General features: G+C 32.4%; 1 non-coding gene across 1 annotated transcript; it reads right to left on the bottom strand.

Annotated features, from left to right (window-relative positions):
• Positions 1–4,860: 4,860 nt before the first annotated feature.
• LOC114213098 (U6 spliceosomal RNA) lies at positions 4,861–4,968 on the bottom strand. Its single transcript, XR_003610130.1, has one exon. It is a non-coding gene; the product is annotated as a U6 spliceosomal RNA (small nuclear RNA).
• Positions 4,969–5,440: the final 472 nt, after the last annotated feature.

Below are 5,440 nucleotides of genomic sequence, written 5' to 3'. Positions count from 1 at the left end.
ACATGTGGAATTACTATGTTGTACACCTGAAACTAATGTAATATTGTGTGTCAACTATATTAAAAAAAAAGTCAAAAGATGTAAAATACTTGATCAAAAAGGATCACAAATAACTGTGAAACAATACTTAGTTATCCATTTAGCCAAATTAAACAAAGATTTCAAAGGCAAATACAATAAGTTCTATAGGCCTAAAAAAAGGAACAGCTTTTTAAATACTATAAATGCTTAATTTTTCTAAGTAATCAAAGACCTAATAAAGACAATGTGAAGAACAGAAAATATTTTGATGAGATGCAGAATCTTGTTTCCTGGAAGAATACATTATAGGTAAAGACAAATCTTTGATAATCTTTTATTAATGGCAGACCCAAAATCTAAGAAATTCTATTATTTTTACAGAGAGAAAATTAAACTCCAGTTTTGTATCAGTACACTCTGATCTCATTTTAAAAACCTTTATAAATAAGTCATTTAATTTTAGCCACCTTTGACCTCACAACATAAAATTTCTTTTCCACAAAACTTCTGCAATTTACTATCCATTTAAGTTTTATCTTACTATTTTTCTTCTTATTCTGAAACAGACATTTCATTTTAGGAAAGAATTACTCTCTTTTTTCCTTAACTAAAACACACCCTACATTCCATGCATATTCTTCATATAAAAACAGACATCCCATTTTCTTCCCATACTTTGTATACAAAGTTTTTTCTCCTCACTTTTATTATTTCTTAGGAGTTTTATTTTTATATGTGATTATAAATTTAAACAACTGGCAACCTCTACTTTACAGTGAAAATTAGAAAGCAGGCAATTGTGAATTGTTTCATAAGTTAGCATCCCATAATAGATTAGCCAATTATTACAAATACATAATTATAAAATTAAAATTTTTAGAGATATATTTTTTCATAGTACATTTTTTTTTTTAGAGAGAGAGCGTGTGTGTGCGGGGTGGGAAGGGGCAGAGGGAGAGGGAGAGAAAATCTTAAGGGCTCCACACTCCCACATGGGGCTCAATCTCATGACCCTGAGATCATGACCTGAGTCGAAATCAAGAGTTGGACACTTAACCGAGTGAGCCACCCAGGCACCCCTTTTTATAGTTTTCATAGTACAGTTTTTAATGTGGCAAAGACATATTTATTAATAGACCTAAATATCCTTTGTCTCTCTATAAAAAATTAAGAAGCCAAAAGTAGATAAACTTAGGTTTAGCAATTAATGTTTCAGTATATTATCTTATCTGGAAATAATCTAAATATTAAATGAATATCCATTTTTTAGTTTAACTTAGCATAAACTTCTATCACATTTATACCTATTTAAATTATTTTTTAAATTGTGTTTGTGTTACATACTAAACAACTAACCATCATTTTAAGTTATTTCTCTTATTGACAAATTCTGTAACATAGAGAAAATATGAGCTTATTTGATTAGTAATAGGCAGAAATAGTTATATTTTTGGATTACATTTAATGTTGACAACACTGAAGACATGCCTATTTTTATAAACTCAGAAAACTTAAGCTAGTTTTAATTTATAAAAATTTATCTCCCACATTATGTGAATTTGAAAAAAAATGGGTTGGTTTCTATATTTCTGAGCTTTAGGAATACTTAATTTGTGTGAGAGCTTATTTTTTAAGCCAAGTAAATAGAACACTTTTTAAAAATATGACATATACATAATATACATACATACTTACATACACACATATACATAAACATATAAACAGACACAGAGATCTTATAGCTTGCATTTTTAAATTTTAGCCATGTCTCACATACAATAATATAAAATCTGAAAGAACAGTTTGATCCAAATTGTGTTTCTGGAAGATGGACTAAGTTAAGGTTATCTGCTCAGATGTTCAAAAGTTTTTTACTGAAGATTTTTATTTGTGCACTGTATGGATTATTTTAGAGAAACTATTTTTGGAATCATTTTGTCTTTTAGAAACTTATGCATACAGGAGTGCCTGGGTGGTTCAGTCAGTTAAGCGTCTGCCTTCAGCTCAGGTCATGATCTCAGGGTCCTGGGATCTAACCCCACATTGGGCTCCCTGCTCAGTGGGGAGTCTGCTTCTCCCTTTCCCTCTCCCACTCCCTCTGTGTGCTCTCTCTCTCTCTCTAATAAGTAAATAAATAAATCTAAAAGAAGAAAGAAAGAAAGAAAGAAAGAAAGAGAAAGAAACTTATGCATACCAATCAAAAAATGCATTCTGTGGTCTCCAAGAGGTCTGGGATCCTCATTTCAAGAGTGCCCCTTAATGTGAGGTATCTTATCTAGGTTAAAGTTTCCCCAAAATGGCCACTAAAGTTCCAAATTATCCAAAAGTTCACCCATTTTGCATCTAAGGCTCAAGATCCTGGTCTATAGTGTTTATATAGGAAGTAGAAATTTCTGAGGGAGGTAAGAAAATTTTAGGACAGGTGGAACTATTTTTGTCTCTAGGTTCCTTAAAATGACAAGTCAATGGGGAATATAGTGATTAACTCTTGCCCCAAAATCCAGAGAATCCTGAGTTTTTTCCCTTATGGACTGATGTGTGACTTAACACAAGAGCTTCGAAAAACATAATGCAGATATACACAATAAAGTCAGGGAATTCTGACTTTGACCTAAGAGAAACTTACCCTCTCACTCTGCAGTTAGGAAGAAAGCAGTGAGTACAATGAATTCCATGGGTACAACCACATGGTTGCTCATCAACCTCAGAGGTATTGAAGGGGGTCATCTCTGTATCCCACTTTTGACACCAGAAACTGTCAAACATCCAAAAACAGTAAAAATTAAAACCAGTTCAGAAAATAGTATTTACTAAGAGTTTATTGTGCACATAACAGTTTACAAACTAGGAGCCTTCAAACCAATGTTTATTGAAGCTCAGAGGTCTGACATTGCAGGATGGCTTGTAGAGTGAAAATGAGGAAGTGTTTTAACCTTTACAATGATTGGTTATCACAACAGGGGTTTCTAGATGGCAGAGGATTGGTTAAGAGTGATTATTTTACACCATTTTAGGAAAATGGCCTGTTTCTTTTATGGTTATCAGAGCAATATATTTATAAGAAATAATGTAAATTTTGCTTATGTTCATGATATAAATGAGATTTAGTTTTGTTACATGGTTTAAATGCTTTTGTCTGGTTAGGGGATTTTCAAGCCAAATATCCATTTATTTTACTTTAAAACTATTATAAAATCTCAGTGTTAAGTTTCAAAATATTTCAATAGTGATGACTTTATCTTTTGATGATGACTTGGAATTATGGTCTTTAAAAAGTCTTCTTCAAAGAGAAGTATAATATTTCATATTCAGATTCAAGCCTGAAAGAAGAAACAATGTATTAAAGATTTCTAATAGGCTCAATGTTCTTACAATTGGCAATAGATGAAATCACTGTCTTTGATATCCATTTGGGAAATGAGTATTATCTTCTAAAACAGTTTCCATATTAATAAAACTGACAAATATTTGAAGAATGTAGAAAAAAGGGAATCAGTTGCTACATAACTCTCACTTAGTAAATATTTGTTGAATTAACAGATTTTTCCTCAGAGTACAAAGGTGCTTGATTGCCCTGATCAAATTATCACAAGTTCTGTTAAGTAGATTCAGAATTAGTAGAATTTTTTCTTGAGGTGGTATAACAAAGTGGAAAAGAACACAGATTTTGGAGAATAAAAGTCTTTGAATCGAGTTAGTCCTCCAGTTCCTATTAACTGCATGATGATAAATTATTTAATCTCTAAACCTCAGGTTCTACCTCTGAAAAAAAAAAAAAGGAGATTGTAGCAAGTATCTTTTGGGGTGAGGTCAAATACAACCATTAATTAAAGCATTTAACACAGTAGTGGCCATGTAGTGCATGTTATTGTTATTTCTCCACAGTTTTTAATGGTTTTCAAAGAAACAAATTAAGAAATGTAAATATATCACAACATTGAATGACTATTAAACAATAATAGAAGAAATTCACTTTCTTTTGACAGAGAATGAATGATGCTGCATGATGGTTGCCTTTTCTATTGCTGACAAATCAAATGTAGCTTGCTTTACACATATTGAATTCCAGGGCCCCTTCTAGAGTACTTGGGGTCAGCATCACGTGCCCTAGTTACTCAGGAGAGTTTAAGTCAGGTAAGAAGATCCTTGGTCAGAGGCAGCATAGGTCTAGTATTTCTAGAACCTAGACTAAACAAAGTGCCAGGAAGATTTAATTTTATGGATGCTATTGGTGAGCACAGACAGAAAGTCTTTGAAGAAGGGTGGCCAGTATGAATCATTATTCTCAGCAAGTGACCTTTCTTGCAAAGGTAGACAACAGGTGTGGTACTCATGCAAATGATGGAAAAGGATGACTCATTGTACTTTAATTTATATTTTAGTGTGTAGGAATGTCCCAATTCAGGAAAAAGACAAAAGCCTTATTATTTCTTTGGCAGCTTTTTGTTTGTTTTTAACCCTGCTTATCTTCCAAATTAGATAAAATAACAGAAATAGAGGTAAGGTTCTTAGACAGGCTTAGATAAGAGAAAAGCCTGTGAAAATTCTGCCTGAAGTAAAATGGAAGGGCTGCCTTAACTGGAAAGAGTGTGATTCATGCTGTCAGAACTGGACCAAAGATAATGGTCATATAATGACTATTTTCTTTTTATTTCATAAAAGTATGGATACATACATATTTTTTTTCTTTTTCAACCTAAAGACTAGTAACATAGGAATTTTTCAAAATATTTAAGATTGTTCTATCATCTAGAAAATCTAAGACTTTCAGGCAAATAAGAATTGAGCCATTATCTTTTTCCCTTTCAACATGTTACTTTACTTTTGTTAAAGGATCTTTTTAAGTACGGAATCTTCATGAATTTGCATGTCATCCTTGCACAGGGGCCATGCTAATCTTCTCTATATAGTTCCAATTTTAGTATATGTGCTGCTACAAGTGAGCACTTGTTAATGAATTTTAAAGACTAAATTAGTTAAAAATGAGGAAGGATTCAAATGGTGATAAATAATGGTGAGTAATAATGCAGCACAGTGATATATAAAACATGTATTATTTGGGACACAAGAGAATGAAAACTGTATGGCACTGCTGAATGACAGCACAAGCACAGAGCAGCCTAACATCAGTAATGAAGCATTATCATGTCAGTCTATCCTTGACCACAAATATTTAATGCTTTTTAATCAGCTCACAAAATTGAGTCTTACCACTCCTTGGAAATCCATGACAAAAAGGAGCTCTTTCCCAGTTTTTATAACTGAACATTTTAGGAGGAAGATGGAAACATGTTAGCCTTTTCTCCAAGGAACCAAGTGTTGTCTTTTTAAATGAATGAATGAATGAATACATACATACATACATACATACACACAGACATAAAAGGAAGGCTGGCCCAGGAAGGCTGACTGTTTAGTT

Source organism: Eumetopias jubatus, unplaced genomic scaffold (assembly GCF_037043125.1).
Source record: "Eumetopias jubatus isolate StellerSeaLion01/CBP00866 unplaced genomic scaffold, mEumJub1_p1.0 scaffold_6, whole genome shotgun sequence".
Lineage (NCBI taxonomy): Eukaryota > Metazoa > Chordata > Mammalia > Carnivora > Otariidae > Eumetopias > Eumetopias jubatus.
This window is presented reverse-complemented; position numbering and strand designations above follow the sequence as displayed.